Genomic DNA, 25984 nt, shown 5'->3' with positions numbered 1-25984 from the left:
TCTGGGGGACTGGACTTTGCACACAGTTGTGGGGGCGGGGTGGCGAGAAGCGCTTTATTGTGGTTGTGGATTGGTAGCTGTGGGCATCGCGCAGAACTGAGACGCAGAGTGCAATTTCTCGGTCTAGCGTCAGGGAGGGCCAGGCGCACTCACATCCTGCTGGTGAAGTTGCGCTCAGTACACTGACCCCCATTTGCCCGTCTGTGGGCCACAAGAGTGCACTGAGGGTTCAATGAGTTCTACTTACGAGCTAGGAGTGCTGGAGCAGCTTGAGATCTCTGATGGGGCTGGATAAATGGGTTGGGGGTGGTGATGCTGTTCCATCATCCCAAGACCTTCAGAACCCACAAGTCTGGGAGCAAAGGAGTTGCCATCCCTGCAATTGAGAACATTTCCCAGCCATTGCCTTGGTGCATGTGACAGCAGAGCTGCTAGTTGTGTGAACTCTGTGTAAATGAGTGTGTAAGTATACGTTGTGTGGATATGTGAGGGTGTGTGCATTTAATGAGTGTCCCCTTCAATCCAAGAACCCTGAATGTTGCCGGTCTTCGCACTTTTATCGCCTGACTGTGGCAGCTAAGGACGCCAGAGGGCGCTGCGCGTCAGTGTCCTCGCCTACAGGACACCTTGGGGTAAACAGGTGAAAGCCGGGGCAGCCAATCCAAAAGAACAGCCTTTCTGACTGTCACCAGCGTCTGTGCCGGCTCTGGCTGGAACGCAGACAGAATGCAAAAAGTGTCCTTCCCACTTCCCATCTTCAATCGTTCTTGCCCCGACCTGTGTCCAGTAAACGCACTGACATTGACAGCGCAGAGACCGAGGGCAGAAAGTTTGGCCAGAGGAAATACAGAAATTATTTATTGAAAGAAAGGGGAGGGATCACAAAGTGAAAGCTCCAGAGGGAAAACGTTAACCATTCCCTCGATCATGGAAACCCTCTTGCCTCTCTCGTCTGCGTACCTTTGCGCACGACCTGAACCTCAGGACCGTTCTTACGCCCTGGATTGTTCTCACACACACACAGAGATACACGCAAAGGCTCGCGGCTGCGGTTCAGTTTATTGCTTGGGGCAAGTATTTCGATATTCTGGAAAATAATCTATCAAAAGCAGAAGTGAAATCAATACGTTGTGTTAAATTTTAAATGTGTTTGTTGGCAGTTAAACCGTTTTCCACTCATTACAACAACAGTGCTGGATTTATTCTAATGCGCTGCGTTCTCAACAACAAGCGCATTAATTCTCCTTTAATTGTAAACTGGGAGCATTTGAAAACCGTTCAGTGTGCAAATTATGCTGATTCAATTACCGTTTAGTTACAGACTTCATTACCTGAATGCCTTTTGGCAATACAGAGAAAGGAGACAATTTTTCCAGTTTCACTCAAAACAATACCAAATGTGAACAATAAAATAGAGAAGGCAATTTACAAGTTCATTCTTTTCTTTCTGATCTTAAGTTGTTTTGTGTGTTGGGGATTAGAATCCACACCCACCACAAAGACAAAAGACTGCTGGCTCTGACCCAGGGCAGTATTTACAGGGATTGTCATCCCAGGGTTATTGACTGCCAGCGGAATCCTGAGATGTTTTCTTGGAGGAGCTGGAAGCTGAATATTATCATGGAGATGAATTTAAATTGGTGAATTGGGCAGTCAGGATAGTTTGGTTTTAGGCAACTAACAAAGTGAAGAGCCCTGATTAAAGCTCTAGGGCAACGAGACAGTCCAAGAAGTGGCCAAAGCTTCTCTCTCCATCTATTTCACTAAACATCAGATACAGTAACTGAATTTAGCATTTATTGGTAGCGTCACCCTGGAACATCCAGACCTTTGCCAGCAACTGCAGTAGATGCATGCACATTGTCTGGAGCTGATTCAAGTCGTGCTTCAAGAAGGAAGGAGTGGCAAATCATGACAGTATTCTATTTTGCCCCCCACCCCTTGAATTGACATAAGCAAGGGAGGAGTTTAAGCAGTAATATATATTTTTGTCTTTGTGAGGTCGCACCACAAGTTTGGTGACAGGGACACTCTGTGTATGCATTGCCTCCTAACTGATACCACAGTACACCTTTGCCTTTAAGCTCCTGGAATCCCAGTTATATTTTCCAGGGAGTGCTCAGCACATTATGTACAAAGAGCAAGATTTATTTAGATATCCCCTATGTAAAAGTATTTAGGCTTCTGCTCATAGAGAAATACAGTAAATACTCCCAAATTTGGGAGGCACTTTCTATGAAAAATAACTCTCTATCCAGCAGATCAGTGGTCCATATTTAAGCCACAGTTGTCTGCCTGTGTTTTGGGTGAATGTTCTCAAGATATGTTTTTTTGGGTTCTTTGAACGCTTGTTCTAAGTTGAGGATTTTGAGTATTTTTTTTGTGCTTATTGAGAGATGGGTCTGTCCTATTTCAAACTAGAAGCTTATTTTACTACTGCAGTGGGAAGTTAATTAGAAATATATGTTCAAAGTTGCCTTCTAAAGCATATTAGGGTACTCAAAAATTACCACAATATTTATTCCAGTCATAAATGCAGAGAAGTGGGAAGTTATTTTTAAAAAATAAAGAGAAGGAAGTTTTCTGTTTATTGAATGTTGTGTATTGCAGGTTTTAAAATCTGAATTCAGCAGGAGAGACACCTATGGCATAAAAAATATATTTGTTAAAAATAAAAAAGTGCTGCAATTTTTATCCTTCTGTCCATTCTGGACCGATTCCAGGATATTTTCAGTATGATTTTATGGGGCAACAGGACTGTAGCACTTTAACTGAATGGAAGCACACCCTGGCTGAACTAGGGAAATGTATTTCTGGCTCTGAGGACTGGGCATCCTGAATTGAGTTATTCTTCATGGGTCAAGCTAAAGGACAGGCCAGAGCACACAGGGAGCGCGTCTCCCAGCAGAAAGCAAAGGTGCCGTGTTTGGGGGCTCACCTGTGGCAATTTTCAGAGCCCAGAATCGAGTTTAATGAGGGCTTCCTGGGCATATCAACAAAAAAACTTACTCAGAAATTGAGTCCAGAGAATCTGACAAGGGCTTGAGTGATGTGACTGTGGCCAGTCACATCATAGTACTATTCTAATGAGAAGAGATGCTCACCCTCCAGTTTAGGCACTGCCAACCAGTTCTGCTAGGAACTAAAATTGCTAATAATCTGGTTGTTGTTGTTGTTTAACCAGTATGGGCAAGAATAGAAACTTCTTTCTAGACCTTGTGCTGGAAAAACATTTTGAATCATCTATTCCCTGAAATTTAGGGTATCCTTAAAATGTGAATTCCACAGCAATTGTTTAATAGAGATTAAAGAATGATTAGTATATTCACGGAATACTATCTCTGCACCGTTGAAAACCAGACCCTTTGGGTGAATTCCCTGGTTGTGAAGGTGGCTGTTAAAAATGTGGAAGCTGGGGGGAAAGCAGCAGGAGAGAGAGATCAGTAATGTCTATCCTTTGGACATGTCTATTCTTTGGACTGGGTATGTGTACTTCCCATCCTTTGCCAATTAAGCCAGCTGCCAATTAAAAACTTTAATCAATTTGAGTTTATACATGCAACACACATACAAATTAACTACCTAACAGTGGCTATGCCGTGTTCCCTATTAAGGCCAATTCTTAGAGGCAGTACTAGAATTCCCCCACTCCACTGCATTCCCTTACTCTTCTGCCTCCTGTCAGCCATAGGATTAAAGCTTGATTTTTGAAACAGCCTGTGCCCCAGCAGCACATGAGAATTCATCAGTCCCAAGACATATTCCAGGGCTCTTTGAGAGAAGTTACATTTTCCTAAAACGTTCAACTCTTCACTGAGCAGGAAAGCAGCTGCCTGGGTGTGTGGGAAGCCCTTGGGTAGGTTACTCTTCTGCCTCACTTCCAGGAGGGTTATCATGGTCTGGATCCTTCTAGTGATAGCTTGGGAGGGGGTACTGTCTTCAGTATTAGAAGGGCTGAATCAGAATTGATCAAACTTTCTCAGCCCATACTTTCCCCAGAAGGCCATTAAGTTTGTGGCTCCTCTTTGTGCGAAGCTGATTTCTATTTGGCGTTGAATTGTTGGCGGTGATTTCCTCCTTAATGAAAGCGTTGTCTGGGTGAAAAATATATTGGGTGGCAGAGAAATTGGTTTATTTTTTTTTTGAGGTAGGTGCCCAATGGCCTACTTTTCTATCTGCAGGAAGATTTTCTGCAGACTACAGAAATTGACAGCATTGTCCGGGTAATAACCACACTGACAATATTTTCAAAAGGACATTTGAGTGATGAAAGCATTTGGATATTGCCTTTTCAAATAAACAATTTTCTGTCTTGGGATTCTTTGATTTCATAGGGGGTGGGAAGAAGGGGTCATGTATTGGCAAAGGGATGGCTTCCCCCTTGGGCCCAGACCTTAAAAACCCAGGTGCTTGTCAGCTTCACTTGGAATTCTGAGGTTTGAAGTTCCAGCCCTTCGTGAGTGCGGCTGTCCCAGGGTCGTTGTTAAGGGTCAAAAGGGAATCCCGAGAATAAGGAATAGCGCTCTCCTTGCACTCCTGCGCCCATAAAGAAGGCCACTGTACGCTCTGCAAGTCTATCTGCTGTAGGGTGGCAAGTTAGGAAGTGTGCATTATTTCTGATTTTTTTTTTTTAAACAAAGTGTCTAGCTTTGATTCGATTCAGGAAAGTTCTCTTAAAGCAACCACATCCTTTAGGAGCTTCAGATCTCTTTCTAAGACCCCAACAGTCCTCACCGTTTTAATTATTGTAATAGAAGGAGGCCGGAGAATCTACGGGCGGGGAAGCCAAGGGGTCAGCGGCTTCCCGGAGCAGCGGGCGGCTAAGTGGGGCGGCTCCCTCGCCTTCCCCTACATTTGCTTAGCCACCGTTCGTCTAGACCCGCCTCACGTTCACAGGAATTTGCCGTCTTGATTTATCCGCTACTTAAGCTCGCTACCAGCCCCTTTTCTCTATGTCAGCACTAACTCCTCCCGGAGCTTGGTAAACACGGCGCGCGCATTTTTCTGCTGCGGATTGGCATGTTGACGACGCCGCTTGAAGGAATGTGACAATAAAGTGAGAAACCAAAGCTTGGCAAGCACTTAATCAAGGATAAAAAGGTTCTGCTGTAAGGATGTCACTCAATTTATTGTGAAAGTCGAATGAATTACGTTTAATGAAAGTGCTCCCCAGATGAATATTACCAGCAATTTCCTGAGTTGGCTCTGTCAGCTCGAGATGAGGAAATGCCAACCCAGATCAGAAAAGAGCGCCCATCTCAATTACTATGCAAGCTTTCCAAGAGCGGCTTTTTATTGAGATGATATATATTGGCGGCTTCTTCATGCCCCTCCGCGCGCCCAGAAGTGCGTTTGCGCATTTTCCAAGTTTGACGTCTGCCCCCGCGGGTTGCTGGCTGTTGTTTAAACTTCTGCTGAGCGCGCCGCGTTTCTGCTAGGGGCTGAAAACCTAATTACCTCCTCTGTAAACAGCTTTCCCTAGTACGGAGGTGGGGACTGGCGGGGGGTGGGTGGGGGTAGGGTAGAAAGAATTCCCTTGCTCGGGTTCTCTTCGTCCTAGAAAGTTCCTTCAGCGTCTACAGAGGGGTTCCAGAGGGTGGAAAGCGGGTGGCACCTGCAGCGGGGGCGTTGGCACAGTGCACACCGCGGGGTTCCAGGAGCCGGGAGAGTGCAGCAAGTGCTTCTGCGGCTGCGGCTGCAGAAAGACCTTTCCCCGCTCCTACTTCCTTTAAATCAATGAGGGTATTTTACTCTTTCAAGACGGAAATACGATGGGGAGGGGCATACAGAGGCCACAGTCGGAGCGCATCGCCTCATCTGCATAAGAATGGTGGACCAGAAGCTTTTCTTGTATTGTTTCTTTCTCCCACAATAAGACAAATTACTGCTTAGAAAAACCGAGTGTTTCCTTAGGAACTGGCTCGTGGGAGCTCAGCGCATCTTTGCTGAACCTGACTCTGGCAGGGCCTCGCCCATCACCTCGCCACCCTAATGGATCCTGACGGGAAGGGTGCGAGGCAGCGGCCGAAAAGGGTGCACAGGGAGGTCGGGCGCCCTCGCTGTACCAGAGGGAGGGTCCGTCCTCCGGACACACCTCGCCCTGTGTCTCAGACCCACTCTCCACCTATTGGTTTAAAGGCCATTGCAGGTCGTCTTCTGCAGGTAGGAGCGAGAAACTTTCTTCGACATAGACTTCACACCCTCGACTCAGAATCTCAGTCCGCTGACCGAAGCTGCGGAGTGTTCGGGCCCAGGGAAGTTTCCCAGCAGGAGTCGCTGCCTCCACAGCTGCGCGCTCTATCGTCTGCTCTAAGCCTCAGGTGACTTCGAGCAGTCCCTACTGCTTTATGAAAGCACAGGTGCCGTCCTCTGGTTTCTGAACCCAAGCCCTCACACCAAAGCATTGCTTCTGGGGAACTTTTCATCGACGCCGCGCAGCTTCGGTGCTCCGGACGCAGCAGGCAAATCTGCAGCAGTTCTCCGCCTACAGGCCGCTGGCAACGAGGTTGCGTGGGGCAGTGGCGGGCGCCCGGGCCGCCCGGTTTCGCAGAGCGGTCCCTCAGGACCACGGACAGCGCTGACGCTGCACAAGGTCTGGGTGTCCGCAAACCCGCCCATTCCCTGCGCTGGCTCAAAGGCTTTAGAGGTAGAGTTGGCGCTTCCCGCAGACACCTCCTTACAGTCCAATGGAGACTGTAAGACCCGGCTTTCCCACCCAGTCATCTGGGAGCACGAGCTCCTGCCGCCTCTGGTTTGCACCCCTGTCCCCACCCACTGCGTGGCTGCGGCGTCACGTGATCCCCACTGAGTTCATCCTGAGCCGAGGCGAATTCTTCCTTCCCCCACTTTCACCTCCCCTGCTCCCACTCCTTCGCCCAGTCCCCAGACAGCGACGCGAATCGTGTAATGCAGAGCTGTAAGTGGCCCCAACAGCGTAATCTTTTGGCCGATAAGGAAACTGAGGTACTGAGAGCGGAATCAACTTTCTCGCAAGAGTAAAACCAGGTGGGGAGGAGTAATTCCTGCTCTATCTCCCGTCTGCGGAGAACTCGGCTGGAACCACTAAAAGACCCACCACGATTAGGCGCCTTTAAAAAGTGGCGCATGTGGGGCTGTGTGTGTGTGTGTGTGTGTGTGTGTGTGTGTGTTGCGGGGGGGAGTCCTAATTGTTATGAATTTCTAAAGGAACAGTAATTATTCACGGGGAGCAGGACAAACCACTGCCCGGGTAAGGGAATCGATGCATGAGCTATCGAAAGTGCCTGGCTCGCCTGTAATGCAGACGAATAAGGAGTGCAGCCTCATTAGTTTTCGTGGTTAAACTCCCCCGCGTGGGGCCTGATGCAGCGCGGAATCTATCATCCTTAGGCCTGAGATGGGGGTGGGGAAGTTTCTACTTATTTTCTTAGCAAAACAAACACCCCCAAAGCCCTGAACAACCCCCCAAGCACACAAGCACAGCCATTGTCCTGCCTCCCCTTCCCCTCCCCCACCCCGGCTGCCGCGGTGCGGCGCCCTCCCTGGGAGCTTCGCTGAGCGCTCCAGAGCAGGCACTGCGGTTACTTAGAACGTGCGCAGTTCCTCCCAGGCGGCGGTCACACGTGTGGTTGGGTCCAGAAATAAACCCGCGAGTACCGAGCATTGGCGCTAGGGGTTCTCTGTGTCAAAGGCGAAGACTGCCTGGGAAGTTTCGTCCGTTTTTCTCGCCTTATTTAAGAGTCAGTCCTTCGTGGACACCGGGCTCTAAGCATCCCCGCAGTACTGGAAGGAGCAGAGGTCTGGCCGGTAGAGCTCCATCATTCCACGTGAGACGTCACTCGGAGAAAGGCAAGCCCTCGAGAAGAGAAGGAATGGAGGTGAAGCGAGGTTGGGAATTGAATAGGAAGGGAAGGAAAGGCTTAGGTGCATCGCCACCAGGGTATTCTCCGAGGCCCCGGTGACCTCTGCCTGCTTCTTTCTCCAGGCGAGCTGCCTTGGGGCCAGCCCTCCACTGTTTCACAGCATTGTGAATACGGCCCCGCCTCCATCCACTGAGGGCGCCGAACTGTTCAGGGTCTGCTTACTGGATTACATAGCATCCCTCCGTACCCCCCTATCCCCCCTTTCTTCAGCCTTCTGCAGCCCGCACTCCGTGGCACAGCCTTTCTCACTCTTAGAAGTTGTCTGACGGCCCTGGTGGGCAGCTGCTGGGAGGAAATGTGTATTCTTGGACGGGTGTCTTCACAGCTCTCTAAAGCACCATAGTTCTTCTGGTCAACACAGGTGTGTGTGAGTATGTGTGCGTGTGTATGTGCGGTTTTGAGTGCTTGGCCTCCCTCTGGCAGGTTCCTCCTTTATTATAGCAGATCGATTATTGCAGAGAAGATAGGGCGTGGCACTTAAAAAAGAGAACTCCTTAATTGCAGTCAAATGAATCATAATTATAACATTAATGAGAGCGAAATGAAAAATTGTGGACTGCCAGGCACTAAAGTGGTAATAAGGTACTTCTCCCCTTGAATTTTCTTTTGCTCAGCCCAGCCTTTCATGTGTGTTGTGATTACCTGAGTGTCTTTGTTTCCTTGCCTTCAGAGACAGCCAGCCAACACAGTGCCAGACTGTATGACCTGCTGGAATCATTTCCTCCCGCCATCTTCACTTTTAGAGGCTTTATAATTAAACTCTGTGAGTTATATGTAGCATACATCCAGTGGAGAGTCTTTTTATTTTTATTTATGTAGCATGCTGAGAAAGGAAAATTAAGGAAATGCTTATGTTGAAGTAGTATGCTTGCTACTATATTAACAGAAATGTTCTTTTAATTTACCTTTTTTTTTTAGTCTAAAAGACTCTTCCTGTGAGACCATACCCCAGAGTCATGCCTTTTTCAGGAGAGATCCCAATCGAGTGAAAAAGACACATATTAACTTGTATTAACTCAGTGGAACAAAAGGCCAAGCTAGCCACTCACTGGAAATGCACAAGAGGCTTCGCATGGCAAAGTCGCAGTAGGATGCAGGAAGCTGAGCAGAGAGAGCTGGCTGCACGTGGCTGCCAGGCCCTCCATTTTCCTGCCCCTTCCTGCCCCTAACCACGTCACAACGCACAGATTTACACACAGGGTCTTCTGGAGCCAACACAAAGGCATCATGCTGCAAACCAGCGAGACTCTTAATAAAACTGAAATTCACAGACTCATAGGCAGAAGGCACAGATTTCCTTTTTTAAGATAGGTTATTGCCAGAAAAATTACTCTAGAAAGACTTGGAGAACATTTCCTGGCTTAGAAGGGCCTTTATTTTTAGGTTAAACACACATACACACAATAGGCCAAGACTGGGTATACATTCGTACATCTACTCTTTGAAGGATTCTATGGAACATTTTAGGAAGGGAATCTTTTGTTGTCATAAAATCGTTGGTCTTGAAATTCTAACTTGGGTTTGATAGTACCGTTTCCTCGATACGAATCTGGTACCAGACACTGCATGGTTGTTCTATTTATGTCAGTATTTTCAGCTCTAGAATGAAAGAAATTTTGGTAGAAAAGAACTACTGGCAAGATAGTGAGAATTTTAGTTATGTATATATATGCCAACCTCTCCAGCTGAACTTTAGAAAATGGTGTTTCTCCTTGTAACCTTGTAGCTGAACGCTATTAGAGGCCCACGGGTATATAAAACAGCTTATATAAAATTAATGGACTGCTTTACATTCACAATCTATCTCTTACTTGTAAAGCCCTTGTAAAGTATCACATCTGTTTAAAATAGGAAGAATATAAAGTCAGGTTCTGTGTGCAATCAATAGTTGTAAAGGGTTCGGTGAAATATTTGTTTTGAGTGAGTTTGATAATGTGATGAAAATTTATTGTCCGGCTTTGTTCGCTGATGTGCTAATCATAAGGCTCCCCCTCCTTTTATGTACTCGACCAGTTTTTAAACTAATTGTGAGATTGCCAGGCAACTTCTAAGCATGTAGTCAAATTTTCGGGAAAGATGCATCTGTTGACTTGGCAGATCACAGACAGATCTGTGGGTCACTGTGAGGTCACAGATGAGGAGGAAATAAAAAGCCCTCTAACACTGTTTTGTTATTTTAAAATGACTAAACAAATTTACTGGAGTTGTATACTTTGAATATTTAATATACATTTTTGAAAAAAGAAAAATGAATAAAAGTTTTAGTTTAGTATCAAACTTCATGAAATAAAATTTTCTGAATATAGTGAAATTATGACAATAAATCTTTTATGTTTTCCATAGGTGTGGGTGAAATTAAAAAAAAATGGAGGTCCTTATTCTTTTCTTCCTCGGAACATATATTAAAGGGTACACTTCTCTATATTCTGTTATTTGACTTATGGATCTCTAAGACATGCCATAAGCCCTACTATGAATTTTATTTTCCTTACAGTGCATTTTCATTTGGGGAATGAGTCAGTTTTTTTCACTTGCCTTATTGGGCTGAGAATTATCCATAGTTGGAAAGCATAGTGACATTTTCAAAAACTTTGTCCCCTCCCCACTATTTCACTTGAAGTTTACCTAGTATAGACATGCTTTCTTTTTCCTCCTTGTAAAAATGACCACCAGACTATTGTGTTAACACCTGCTCTAAATAAGGAACGATGCCCTAACTTACTGACCAGCTACATGCATTGCTCCTACTGCTCAGCTCTCAATGGAGAACTCCTAAAAACATGGACTGGATTACACGAGAGCCATTGTATTCTCTGTTTGAGAAGTTTTCCATGAAAATGCCATAATTAATCCTAGGCTGGATCTGAAACCTATTTGGAGAATGATGAATTGTGATTTGTTGGTAGAGCAGCTATGTTGTTTGTAACAGGGCTGGTCTCTGAAATTGAAAATGTAAAATACCTTTACTCACTTATGTTTTCCATTTGTGTGTGTGTGTGTGTGTGTGTGTGTGTATAGTTCCTGGCACCAGGGCCCCATCATGTATTGTTTTACAGAATGAAATGCAGTGAAAGATGCAAACCACTGCATATGAAAGGAAGTTATTCATGCGCAGTCAGTGTAGTATTTCTCTGGCCTTGATGTGAAACTTAATTGCTATTGATGTGGAGATTTTGCAGAACATGGCAGAGTTTTTGCCTCTTTCACAAGAAATATGTAATTGAATGATGAGTGCCTCATGTTAGATTTTCAACCTTATTTCTTTCGGTTTAACGAGGCAGAGTTATGAACAGCTGCACCAAGAGGCAGCCACAACATTTAATCATTACCAAGCTAATGCAGATGAGCAGAGCTACCACTTTTCAACCTGCAGCTCCGCTCTCAGGCCGAAAAAGCTCTGGAGTGAAGAGGAACGAAAAATAAATGATTTGACCCAGGGTGTTTAATCCTGCCTTGCATTCTTGACTGAAATCTTTCACACTTAGAATGGCTCTAATTAATGTGTGGCTAGATGCATTACGCATCTTTCAGATTGATGGATTCCCCCTCACACACCCTCTCCTTAAACAAATGGTGAAAAGAATGAAAGGCTTTAAATGCAAATCCACATACCAAAAGATGGTTGATGTCAGAGGAAAGACTAGTACTTGCAGCTAGGTGGGTAAGTCATGGCTCTTGTGCAGGTGTCAACACTGATGCATGGTAGAGACAGATGAGCTTGATGAGCAGGTGGGTGACTTCTTGGCTCCAAGGAGCACCTGGCCATGGGAGGGAGAAAACAGGCCCTTTTTAGTCATCCATCCCCAAATCAATCAATTAAGCTCTTTCTCGTTCTCTCTCTCTCCCACCTCTCTTCCTGTCCCCCCTCACTTACTTCTTAAGGGAAGCAGCATTGAAAAAGACATTAGGAGAAAGGAAGAGAAGATAAAGGCAAACTATTTTCTTAATTCTGTGACCTTAGGCGAACTTTTTAACCTCTTAGACCTCAATTGCCTTATCTGTTAAAATGGGGCTAACAATTCTTACCTCACAGAATTGTTGAGGTTTAACTGTACTAATGTGTGACAAAGAGCATAAAAAGGTGCCTGGCACTTAGCAGTGGTGACCTAGTAAAGAAAAAGTCTTGCTCCCCTCAGGGAGAAATGTTTCTGGACCAGCGTCCCATGTTCCCAGCCCAGCCCTCAGAGATGAAATGCAAGGCCTAATTCTGCCCTAGGACCATCCAGTCTCTTGTTTTCCTCTTGCAGCTGGTTGATTGTTGTGTAGGTGCCCCCAGTGCTGCCTAGAAAGCCATATATATTTAATGCGAATAGTAATCACTGTGACTCTACCAGAAGAAAATGGCCATTTCTGCAGCAACTAGTCAAGTGTTTATAGAAACGACGAGACAAGCCATCGACAGATCCAATGAACAGATTGCCTGGTTGAGATGAGAATTCTTGTGATGTTTTAATTTCATGTGGCAAATGCTATGGATGTTTATTAAGAGCTGATTTAAAACATTGATTTATTTGTGAGAGGTATTTGCTTTTAATTACTTTTAACACCTGGAATTACCTTAAAATTTGCACACAAGGTAAGCAAAACATAGACTACTGTATTTTGAAGTCAAGGAACTTTTGGCCGGGGTATAGGGGCTATTTTCCTCACTGAAGTTTATTATAACTGGATGTTGTAACTATAACTAGATGTGACAGCACCTTCACTCCCTAGAGTACTAGAAGAAATGCTTTGGTGGGATGAGAGCCACAGAACCTCTATCATATTCTGCTCAAAATATGTCCTGTATGCTATTGTATGCCTCCTGCCAAGGCATTACCCTGGGTACCCAAGAAAAGTTCCTATACAGAAACACAGCGTTGTCTCTTGAATTTGACAGGAGAATGGGGATGGTGTGGGGCTGATGGCAAAGGACAAAATATTCTCTTTCCTGTTTACACCCTAAGCCACACACTGTGTCAAGACGTTAGCATGATTTTTAAAAACTTAGTTCTCTTAGTAACCCTATGGGATGATAGGTACTACTGATATCAGTAAGATATATTACTAGTGTTAATATATTAATATACCCAGCCTAGTCATATCATTACTAACATCCCATTTCACAGATGAGGAAATTAAGGCATTGAAAGTATGAGTCTGGTGCAAGGCGGCAAGATTCCACTGCAGGCCGTCTATTCCTATATCAACTGTGTGTGCACACACACGCATGCACATGCACACTTGTGTGCAGATAATGGCAGGGGGAAAAGGGTGGTCTCAATTAAAAATATCCTTGAAAGGAGAAACTATGTTACTCTGTTTTCCATTCTAATGAATAGTTCTTCTTTCTCACTCCTCTGGGTAGATCTTATTTGAGTAACTGTAGTGTGCGGTTGGCGCTACTATAATTTAGTAATTTTATGAGATGTAGTTCTTATTCTTGAGAGTCTGCCCTTAAATGGGGAAGACAAGGCAGCACGTATAGGTTTGACACTGATGGTTGCGACTCTGGCTTGTGCTGATGGTGTGTGGGACACAATCTCTTTAGGAAGTCTGCATCTATTGACCGGAGTGCTATGAAAAATGATCCCTGGGCCTCAGGGTAAGGTAATAAGTGAGACCGGGGCATAAAGCACAGCCCTCACAGTCATTTGTGATGGAGTTTAAAATGATCCATAACATCTGTATCTCTCCTAACAAATCACACACCTGCTTTTTGAATTACTTGCCACATTTGGGCAGGAGTAGGTGGGGAGAGGAGAGGAGAGTTTATTTATAAGGGGATAACTCTGTGTAAGAAGCATGAACTCTAGTTTCTTTCATGGCATTTATTCTCCTGAGTCCGGTGATTCTCACAGCTTCCCAGGTATAAAAGAGAGATGCAAATCCATATTCTTTTAAAAATAAAATCTTTGCACAATGATGCAAACTAAGAGACACTAAAAAATCTGTTTAGCTTAACACCTTCTAGTTGAAATAGTCCAAAATATTCAACTAGCTTGGCAAAGGCATTTTCACTGTTGTGTGGATATGTGATTTAAAGATAAAATAGAAAAATGCTCACAAAATATTTTATAGATTTAACTCAGTCTATGTGTTGGATTTAAGAATTTTTTATTCCTGAAGAATAAAAGTGGATCCAAGATCCTCCTGCCCAAAGTGGAAGCCCTCTGGCATGAGACAAGGTGGGAGAGAGAGCCTGGCCCCATTTCAGTCCTGTACTACATTTGACCTTGGAAGAGCTTAGTTATGCCTTGGGGCAAAAAATTAAATGTTCCATTTTGCAGCAGTGTCATCTTTCACCTTTATGTGGATTTAAAAATGTAAATAAAATTGGTTTCTGTAAATGGTATACATGAAGGTCATATTCATAGTCGCTGCAAGAATTCAAAATGCCATTTGACCCATCATTGGCTCAATAGATAATAATGTTTTCTATTAGTTTCTAGTAATCTACTTTTAAGCATTTTATGACGTGATATTTTTATGCCTAGTTCCTAGTTTGTGAAATAGGAAATCAGAAATAAACCTTTTAGCACTTCATTGTAGATTTATTTATAGAGTATGTGCTTTCAACTTTGAACTTTTAAAAATGCCAAATCTTTCCAGAAAACAGTTCCTTTGTTATAAAACTGGTTTGGCTGACTATCTGCAATGAGACAAGAATGTGCTTTTGAAAAATTTTGAGGGCTCAAGCTTATTTCAGTTATCACTCATTTCACTTTTCCTTATTATTTTCCTAGTAGATCAGTCAGAAAACAGGGTTTGGGGAACCTGATAGCAGGGTGCAACCACTCTTGAGGGACTTAGTAAAGTAACTGATCTTCCATGAGAGCTAGAGATGGAGATGGAGCTGGAGCTGGAGCTAGAGCTGGAGCTGGAGCTAGAGATGGAAATGGAGCTGGAGATAGAGCTAGAGCTGGAGCTGGAGCTAGAGATGGAGCTGGAGATGGAGCTGGAGCTGGAGCTGGAGATATGAAATGGAGGGAAGGGAAGGAAAGGGGAGGGGCTGGAAGGGAAAGAAAGGGAAGGGGGTTTGAATTCTTTGTGTTGGAATTTGGATAAGACCCTGAAGATCCTTTTATTTAACTGTCATGATTTTGATTGTTAGGGACCTTTGATTGCTTCTTCTGGAGGCATCTGTCAGCTGTTTCTGAAGCACAGACGGCCTTATCAGACACAGTAGGAGTTTCTTTTTTCTTACTAACCTTGATCTGAATAAATTATTTTGGGAAAGATGAGTAGACCAATGGCATCCCAAGTTTTTCTGTGTTTGGGTAATTATTTAGTTTGTTGAATAATGAGTTGAGATCCCTCTGTTTTAAGTTTCTAGTTTTTTTTAGTAAAGAATATTAATCCTCTGAGTAGATATGTAATGAATATTCAACTAAGGCCATAAAACTAAGATGATAATACATTCCCATTTACTTAGGCAGTCCTGTGCTATGCCTATTGTCTATACCAAAATACCTTCTCCTATTTTCAAAAGTGTCTTAGTGTGGATAATAAATTTTATACTCATCTTACATAGGACGCAGTGTTCAAATAGTTGATGAGAAAGGTTGATTATAAGCCTTTGTGGAAGGCTGATGATTGGGAATGATTGCTGAACAGGCAAGAAGAGCATTCCCATTGCTATTTTATGCTCCTTTTCTCATGAGGCCTTGATGGTACTTGCACACTTGGGTAGCTGGTGTTCACTACCATGACGTGCTTCGTGGAATGTATTCCATACTTTTTTAATTTAGAAATCTGGTATTTTTTAAGTTGAATACTGTGCAGTACACAGTCATGGGAGAAGCTGGTAGAAGTCTGACAGCTCTTGCAGGGTGGTACCACTTTGGTGAAGTTGCTTTGGTCCAGGGCTCAGAAACTGAACTTTGCCAGTGCTTCTAGAGCCAATACTGAGAAGTAGACTCACTGTCAGAATGTGATTTTGATAATGGCATTTTCTTATGAGAAAAATCTCTTAAACACTATTTGGAGCACATTCATGTGTGTGTGTGTGTGTATGTGTGTGTGTGTGTGTGTGTATCTTTGAGGTAATTTCAAAAGAGACCATGGCGGAACTCAAGGTGCAGTTGTAGCTCTCTTTTTTCTGTCTTGTGTCTTCCTATCCTTTAGAGCATGCCTCACCTTGCTTACTTCTCTGAATTTCTGTTTCCTGTGCTGACAAACCCATTTGGTTTTTTTTGATATCCTTTCCTTAAATGTGCCACTAGCACTGATGAAATGTCAAACGGCCTTTCTTGTGGCCATATTTTTTTGTTGATTTTATTAGATCCCCTCAAGGTTGTTTTTGCTCTTATCTTGGTTCTTGATTGACTGGAACCTCATTGACACCCTTAACTCTACCATGTTTCACATCTGTTTTTTTCAGGGCTCTCTAAGGCCTTGAGACTAGGAAAATAAACACATGATGTTAATTAAATAGGCTTCTTGTTCACATCTCAACTCAGAGATTATTACTGATGGACAGTTCAAGTGGACTCTTAGGCAAAACCATTTTGTGTGTGGTGGCAGGAGGGAAGAAGAAAGCATTTTCCATGACTCTGTTCAAATGCTTGATCCGTTCATTTGTTTGCTTGTTTGTTTATTTGTTTTATGGTAGACATTCTGTAGACATGTCTTGGTTTCTCTAAATTTCTTGAGATTATAGAATTTGATGCCTGGTAGAACATTAAAAAGAGTAGGAGATAGAGTGAGTGGCTGTGGGATTGGCCCTAGAACCATTTCACAAATTCTGCTGTGTGTTGCAAATGCTCTTGCAAAAATGAACTGGATCCTCCCTGGTAGGAAGCATAAAGGTCGATAGCCCCTTCTGGAAGCTCAGAGGATGAGTAGCAGCCTACTTAGCTTTTCTGGGAAAATCTCATGAGGAATTGTTCTCTAGAAATCTAATTTGTGCAGGTCTCTGGCAAGGATAGAGGTTAGGGTTTCCCGCTCCCCCCTCACCTGGTGATATTTTAAAAATTTTTTTAGAAAAGGAGGGGGAGAGAGAGAAAGAGAAGAGAAACATCCATTCAAGACAGAAACATCAATTGGTTGCCTCCCTGCCTCTGTTCCATGCCCAACAAGGGACTGAACCCACAACTGAGGCATTTGCCCTGACCAGGGATTGAACCCGCTGTCCTGCAATCCTTTGGTTCACGGGATGACACTCCAACCAACTGAGCCATACTGGTCAGGGCAAGGATAGAGTTTTTAAAACATTTATTTATTTTTATATTTAATTGTGGTAAAATACACACAACATAAATCCATTTTAACCAGTTGTAAGTGTACTTCCATTTCAGTAGTGTTAAGTACATTGTTGTTCAACCAATTTCCAGAACTTTTTTCATCTTTAAAACTGCAATTCTATATCTATTAAACAGCAAGTCCCCAGTTGCCCCTCCCTCCAGGCCCTGGCAACTACCCTTACTTAATGTCTATGAAATTTGACTGTTCCAGGTATCTCCTATACGTGGAATCATACAGTGTATGTCCTTTTGTGGTTGGCTTATTTCTCTTAAAACAATGTTCTCAAGGTTCATCCATGTTGTAGCATGTACCAGAATTTTCTTCCTTTTTATTTTAAGATATTGTCATATTTATCAATCTTTTTATAGCCTGTTGATTTGGAGTCAGAGTTAGAGAACTTTAGCCTATACCTAGTTAATATAGGAATTCATCCATATATATACTTTTTGCACATATGTGGTTTTATTTTTTCAAATTTATAACCCTTATCCATTTGGAATTTATATCTTGTGTGTGATGTATAGTTTTATTTTACTTTTTCAAATGACTAAACAGATATTCTAGTATCATTTATTTAAAATCCTATTCTTGCTTCAGTGATCTGAGATGACACTTTTCTTATATGCTAAATACCCTTGCATCTATTTTTATTTGATTGTTCTGTTGACCTCTGTATGTACCAGCACCACCCTGTGTTAGTTGTAAAGGCAGTCTAGCTTTATTTAATTCTGTTGGAGTGCATTCCTTCTCATAGCTTTTCCCCAGTTTTATTGAAATATAATGGATATATAACATTATGGAAGTTTAAAATGTCCAGTGTGATGATTTGGTACACATATCTAGGGAACTGTTTAGAAAAATAATGTTAGTTAACACTTCTCACACTTCACATATTTACCATTTCTTTGTTGTTGTTATGCTGAGAAAATTAAAGCTCTCCTCTCTTAGCAACTTTCCAGTATGCAACACAATATTGTTGGCTACTGTCACCATACTGTACAGTAGATCCCCAGAACTTATTGATTTGACAACTGGAAGCTTGTATCCTTTGACCAACACCTCCCCATTTCCCCCACCCCTCAGACCCTGGCAACAACCATTCTACTCTCTGTTTCTTGAATTTTTCTATTTTTAGGTTCCATAAATCAGCAGGGTGATACAGTATTTTTCTTTTTCTCTAGGACTTATTTCAGTTAGCACAAGGCCCTCAAAGTCAATCCATGTTGTTGCAAAGGGCAGGATTTTCTTTTTTAATGGTTGAATAATACTCCTATTTTATATATGTCACATTCTCCCAATCCATTCATCTGTTGATTGACACTTAGGTTGTTTCCATATCTTGGCTATTGTAAATAATGCTACAATAAACATGGACATGCACATATCTTTTTGAGTTAGTGTTTTCATGTCTTTCAGGGGTATACACAAATGTGGGATGGCTGGATCATGTGGTGATTCTATTTTTAATTTTTTGAGGTATCTCCATACTATTTTTTAGAGTGGTTGTACCAATTTACATTCCCACCAACACACTTCCCCCTTTTCCACATTCTCAATAGTATTTACCTCTATTTTTTTGATAATAGCCATTCTAACATGTGGGAGGTGATATGCCACTGTGATTTTGATTTACATTCATTTTCCTGATGATTAGTGATATTGAGCACATTTTCATGTACCTGTTGACATTTTTAGTCCTTATTTAGGAAAATGTCTTTCTAAGTCCCCTGCTCCTTTTAAAATCAGATTATTTTTTGCTATTGAGTTGTATGAGTTCCTTTTATATTTTGGATATTAACTCCTTATCTGATATATGGTTTGTAAATATATTCTTTTATTCCACAGATTGCCTTTTAATTTTGATAGTTTCTGTTGCTGTACAGAAGCTTTTTAATTAAGTGTAGTCATAGTCTCACTTACCGATTTTGCTTTTGTTTCTTGTGCTTTGGAGTCAAATCCAAAAAATCATTGCAAAACCAATATCAAGAAGGAAGGAATAAGTTAATATGCTATGCCAGGAATTTTATTCCAGCCTGGAAACTACAATGGACTAGAAGATAGAAATGATCAGGTTTCTTTTTAAAGATAGTTTTTTCTTTCTATAGCATTAAGGGAGAGAAAGAAGGAGAGGGAGAGGGAGAGGGAGAAGGGGCAGAGAGAAAGAGGGAGAGAGAGGAGAAAGGAGGAGGAGGAGGAGAGAAAAACATTTAGTATTTGCATCTATTCTGTGTTTAGAAACTATTACCATAAAATATTACCCTTTCCAATGAGCTGAACGGTTAACATAAGATCCTACCTTCTTAGCCATTTAACATCTGGCATTTTACATATTTTTAAAAGATTTTATTTATTTATTTTTAGAGGGGGGAAGAGAGGGAGAAAGAGAGGGAGAGAAACATCAATATGTGTTTGCCTCTTGTGCACCCTGTACTAGGGACCTGGACTCCAATCCAGGCATGGGTCCTGACTGGGAATCAAAGTGGTGATCCTTTGATTTGCAGGCCAGCACTCAACCACTGGGCCACACTAGCTAGGGATGATTCTAAATATTTTAATCCACAAGAAAGAGCCCAAGGGAACCTCCCCTCATCAAAACAAAAATCGTGTGCAACCACCTAAAATTTTATGGAAATGTCTCATTGGTTTTGAAGATGAGTGTATGTTCCAAATAGGGCATTCTGCAGCAAGGTTGCTTTTTAAAATATAGTAAATGGGCAAATATACTCTTAAGAGCTGTAAAGAACCATTTGCTTAAAAAAAAGTCAGTGTTTTTTATTTACTTAATTTTCTTAGATGAGAAATTCCTGGGTTGTGTATGTTAGAACTGTTCTGAAGACTACCATGATATTGATACCAGTGAGTTCCAAAAGTGCATGACTTTTCTAACATATGCCTTATACAAAATTTTGCAGAAAAACAAAAGAGGACTGGCTTTGGGCCTGATGGATTACCAGTGAACAATGAGATATGGCTAAAATAATAGATGATTTTCTATGCCTTAGTGTTTAGAGTTTAGAGAGGATGATCAGTTTTAAGTACTACAAAGGTTTGAGACAAAGCATTTCTCCCCTCCATTGTATACCACACTTCCCTTGCGACCCAATTCTTCACCTTTTCCCAGCTCTTAGTTCTTTTCCATATTTGGCTTCTAATGACTGGGGAAGTGGTAGAATTAGGACTGTTCATGGAGCAGAATGTGGGGGATCCTCTGATGATGTGTTTTGGCCACCAACTCCTCTTTCTGACCCATACTTTATCTCTCCTCCCTCTATCTGGGATATACACAAAATTAAGAATGAATGCAAAGGGTTGCACTGAAAAAAAAAACATGGTTCTGGAGAAACTTCTCTGGTTCATGGTAAAGGTAGAAAGAATGAGTCAATTTTTCTAGCAATCAGCATTCACTGGAATCCCAATATTGAAACCAGAGTTCACATCCCTATTAGGTGATATAATAGTTTTTGTCAATCATGAATTTCTCTGTTCTCAGGGGTTATCACACTAGACATTCATCTTTCCTAGGAGCCTTGCATTGTATTTATGTGCTCCTGGTAAGCTGTGTTTGAGAGACAAGAAATGGAAATATAAAGAGATTATGTAGAAATCTTTTTTTCTTTGGTAAATGCAAAAGACAGGACATTAAAAAAATAGTCCAGAAATCTAACTTATGCTACTAATTTCATCATTTAAATTGCCATGCATGCCAGAATGTGTGAATCATGAGCTACAAGGGCTGGGCATCCTGTTCCTTAAATCATCAGAGGTGACTGCAATGGTATGCCACACTGTTACTTACCATAAAACTACAAGTGAATCAGTGAATTATTTCAGGAATTATACTGTTAGTTCTCCTATATGTAAATTTAACAAACGGGGACTAAAGCTGTGTTTGCAGAAATGGAGTACGGGGGCTGAAAAGAAAATGAATTGGCTTAAATTAAAGATCAGCTTGTGGCCACTTAAAAAGACTAATCCTGAGACTCTAATCAGCTGGCATAATATTCCATGCCTGAAGAAAATTGAGGTAGTGTACATTGTGTCTTGGTGAGTAATCTCTGGTCCTGTTTTTCTTTGTGGTACCATTGAAAAAAGGAAATGAGTGGATCTTTCAATGGAAATCAGGGCTGTTACAGCTTGAGCAGAAGGGTAAAAGGTAAAGCTTTATTTCCGAGCCAGGGCATTTGTGCCCACAATGAGAACAGGCTTTCCTTTTTCTGCACACCGTCCACACAGCCCTGTGGCCTGGGTTGCCATTTCCTGTATGGAGAGAATGGCGCTTCCCAGAAAGGATCCGAAGTTGAGCAATGTTCCAGCCTGGGATTTTAACATTCACAAGCCGTTTGCAAGCACAAGTTGGGAGGAAATTGCCTGATGCTTATCAAAATCCACTTTTTGTCACTTCTCCCAAAAGTGTTTGGGCCAATATTCAATATCAGATGCTGTTGGAAGCCACTAACCTATAAAATATTAAGTGGTTTGTTACAATGCATATTGGTGTGCCTTTTATTCATTCAAATGAAATATGAGATGCAGGGTTTTTTCCCATGTGTCCTAAGGGCTATTTCTTGCTAATTGTTGATTTGCTGACCCCTACAGAACAGGACAATTCTTGGGAATGGTACACATCATTCTTATGAAATCCTCAGGCACTTTTCTAGACATAACTTCTGCTCTGAAATGGGAAGGGAGGGAAGCCAGGTGCTGGTAAGTTACCATGTAAGTGATGAAGCTGAGGCACAGGATAGTTAAATGTCTTACCTGGGTCACACATGTGGAGTTGGAATGCTACTGACTTTTCTTGACAGCAGGAGAAATTAAGAGCCACAGGACTTCATACTATTTTTATCACTTTCTCTATATGTAAGGGTGAAATTCTAATATATTGATTTAGGGGATCTTAACCTAAATGCACGTTTGTAAGGGAGATAAAGAATTCTCTTCATCCTGGTGGTAGCTGATTAACTCATTGATCCCTGGCTTGGGAATAATAAATAATGAGTAATTGTTGTGATTGTTCATTATTATTTCTTAATGCCAAGGTTGCTGTGGTTTGAACAGTTTCATGAAATAATATGCCCATCTCTTTAGAATTCACAGAGGCTGTGGGACCTTGAGTCTGGTCCAAGTGGCCGTGTGTGCTCAGCATGTGACAAAAATGATGAATGGAGATGCAGGTTCAAGGAAACAGAGGTCTTATTGGAATGACATCTGCTTCTCTTCCAGGCCAGACACAGCATACTAGGGATCAGTGAATCGTGGTGGAAGAAGAAATCGACAGACTTGAAAACATGACTTTCTTTCTGGTCTATTTGATTTTGAGCAGAAAAACATCAACAAAAACAAGAGTAGTTGATTTTCCCATACTTTGTACACCCAAATCCATAAGGCTATATTATGTTAGTTGCCAGTGATTTCTAACTCTCTATTTATACCACTCTCCCTATTATTGTCTAAATACAGTCTCAGAACATATTTTTTAAATTATATTTTATTGATTATGCTATTACAATTGTCCCGATTTTTTCCCCTCCACCCAGAACCCCCACTCCCTCAGGCCATCCCCAACATTGTTCGTGTCCACGGTCATGTGTATAAAGTTCTTTGGCAACTCCATTTCCTATACTGTACTTTACATCCCCATGGCTATTCCGTACTTCTTAGTAGTTCAAACCATATTAAATTGTCAAAATGGTGGCATAGTATCCTAAGTATACTTCCAGTCACTATAACTCACATCTATAACAGAGAATCTCTTATTTCTACAAAGCTCAATTGCATATTGATGCTCAACAGGTAGACTTTGAAAAACGCTTTGTGGAACCGTGGATTGGATTCTGAATATATTTCGAAGGTAGAATTAATAGGATTTACTGACACACCAGACAAAGGGATAAAGAAAGAGATGAGAAAATAATTTTATTAGGAATTTGAGGTTAAGCAATTGGCTGACAGGAGTTGGGGCCATAATTCAGTCACTATAAATGTATATCATCGTAATGACAGAACCAAGCAACTCATTTCTGAAAAGTGTTCTGGAATTATGAAATAATCTGTATCTATTAGAAAGTATCACTTGGGATCTGTGGAGTGTATGATTGACAAAGAAAAACTAATGAGATCTGGGTGAAGAATATGATAATTGTACCACTAAATTTTTCCAGTTTTAACTGTGACATAATAAATAGATCATTTACTTTGCCTTTGATGTTTAGGCTAGGGATATAAATGTCATTAATAGTAATTATTATATTTTCAGTAAACTAGATTAATGTATACACATGAAGAAATTACAGATATTTAAACAGAAAAACAATGCAATATTTTTGTTAATACTGTATATTTATTACCCAGTATTATAGAATATTCATCTGTATATACTTTAAAATTTTTTCCAGCATAGTCTTCTATTATCTCTTCATATAACTACAAATTCAAAACATCATTTTCTATAGGGTGAATATAAAGATAATTTGATCTTTCTTTAGTTAATCAAATCTTATATTTTATACTTGAGAATTTAGCATAATTTTGTTTGTTTATAACTGGCAGAAGTTTTAAGTCCCACTTTGATAAATAAAATAATATCATAGTCCCACTATGAATAATAAAATAGTTTTGACATTAAAAAAACACTTTGTGGGAGCTATGAGGTTTTTTTTTTTCATTTTAAATGGCTTTTAAGAGGTATTTTCAAACTCTTTGCTTATGGAGGAGGAATCACTTCTTGCTGTTTCCACTTAATTTCTGGGGGGATTAAAGAAATGCTCTTTACTGTGCAACCGTTTTAGAACAGTTGGCAGCTGATGCAAATGAAACAAATCTGTACCTCTCTGGCCTGCTTAGTTGATTTCTCTTAGGCAGTCCCAGAGCCTCTTCCTGAACAGGGGAAAGCAGCAGCCCACAGATGCAATCTGTGACTAGTAGATGCTGCCTCGGCAGTGGTGCACCCATGGAGTCAACGTTTGTCAAGCTCTGTGCACCTTAGAACCCCGGAGCTTGTGGCCGCTCTGCCTAGAGGCCCTCATTTCTCAGCGTAGTCGAGAAACGGAAGGTCTAGGCACACACCATAGCTTTTACTGGTAGGATGTTTTTGCCTTAATTCTTGCCAAGTTTTCTTTAAAAAAATTTTAAAAAGCATTGAGAGGGAAACTCAGAAGGCAGGTAAGCCAATTTCATTGGCCCATTAGGCCTCATAACTGCTGGCACTCTCCCCCATTGTTCGCACTTAGGCTTTCCTCAGCATCTCATCATCTGTTTGGATTCAGCTCTCGGTGAGGGGCCTCGTGAAGTAGTCCCCTACCAGTCCGTTGCTTCTCAGCCTGCTGGCAAACTCTAGGCGGGAGTGTTTCCGATACCCCACCTGTGTGTGCGTGTGTGTCTTTGAGAATAAGATAGGCATTTCGATCATTTTTACTGCCATCGATTAAAATAATTTTTAAAAATTTAGAGCTATAAAAATTTAAAAATTATTAGACCAATTCCAGGTTACTCACTTGCTTGCATTCAGACGCTAACCCAAGGCCTGAGCTGGGTCCCAGAGCAGTTCTTCATGATGTTATACAAAATGTTTTTATTTAATTCCTTGAGACCCCTTTGAATTGAATCGATATATTTAAAAAATATTTTTAAAGTATATTTTATTTTATATTTACTTTTTATATTTATACTTACTTTATATTTTACAATATATTTTTAAAATAAGTGCTCTTCCACAAAAACAACAATAGTGGTCCTAATGAACTGTTATCTAACGAGATTGTTCTTTTTCCTTGGTGGTCTGTAGGATCGTGCTGATGTGAAAAGATAAAGGTGTTCCAGGAGGCATGGAGGATCTTTTACTTTTAGGTTTATTGACTTGAACAGTGTAGTAAGGACCAGATGAGTAATTGAAAACCTAATTCTGATTCTCTGTCTTGGGCAAGGCTTAGAATTTAGAGTTTGAAACATACCTTGGAGTTAATTTACACTAGTATCTAATCTTAATGCTAAGGAAAATGAGCTGAGGAATAAAGGAACTAATTCAGGATCATGTAGTTACAGGGGGAAAAAGGAATAGAATCCCGAACTCCTGACTTCAAATCCCTCAGTATTTCTCCTATGCTAAACTCTTCTCAAAGTTGCTCAGCTTCTCCAAGTCTGTTTTCTCATCTGTGGAGTGATGACTGTGGTATTTCCTTCAGTATTTAATAGGGTTGGAGAAAAGAATGGGATGCAATAAATGAGAGAGAAAGTGAAGAGGAGGGAGAGAAAGAGGTAGGAGGAGAGGGAGACAGAGAGAGGGAGAATGTTACAATAATTTAGTGGAGTAGGAGTAGGAAACATTGCACATTTAGCAGGTTGAAATAATCTTGATGGAAACGATCAAGTTACATGACTTTTTGAAGAGACAGTGTCTGGCCTGGGGATGGAATTTGGGGGCAGATTTGAGAAGGAGCAAATGACGGTCTCTTTTCTTAAACTAGATTTATAAATTAATTATTGTCCAGGGGAAGTTCTTATCCATAAACCAATAATTACATAAAACAGCCTTCTACCCTATAGTAGCTTTATGATGCTGATCTACTGAGGAGTTTTCTCTCACTTTTTTTCCTAAACAGAAGGAGTTAATTTAATGAACATCTTGTGTTGTCTCTGTGGTCTAATAATTTAATGCTTATCTAAGAATTTTAGCATTTTTCAGGCAAAGTGAGCACATAAAATTATTCATTTTTACCTGAATTCTAGATGAAATGATATGACAGAAGGATAATTAATTTTATCACACAGAGACTTTACTGGATTTTACAAATTAAAGACAAATACCCTTCACAAAAGTTCTTGGAGATGTGGCAAACTGATTTATATTCCATTAATTTAAA

The 25984-nt window shown here is 41.4% G+C and overlaps 1 protein-coding gene across 2 annotated transcripts in view; it reads left to right on the top strand.

Moving 5' to 3' along the window:
* The window catches only part of NXPH1 (neurexophilin 1), a 287216-nt gene that overhangs the window by 2877 nt on the left and 258355 nt on the right, over positions 1-25984 (top strand). The gene's annotated exons all lie outside the window — the stretch shown is intronic.

This window comes from Phyllostomus discolor, chromosome 10 (genome assembly GCF_004126475.2).
Source record: "Phyllostomus discolor isolate MPI-MPIP mPhyDis1 chromosome 10, mPhyDis1.pri.v3, whole genome shotgun sequence".
Classification (NCBI taxonomy): domain Eukaryota; kingdom Metazoa; phylum Chordata; class Mammalia; order Chiroptera; family Phyllostomidae; genus Phyllostomus; species Phyllostomus discolor.
Note: the sequence above shows the minus strand (reverse complement) of the source record. Positions and strands in the feature narration are given on the sequence as shown.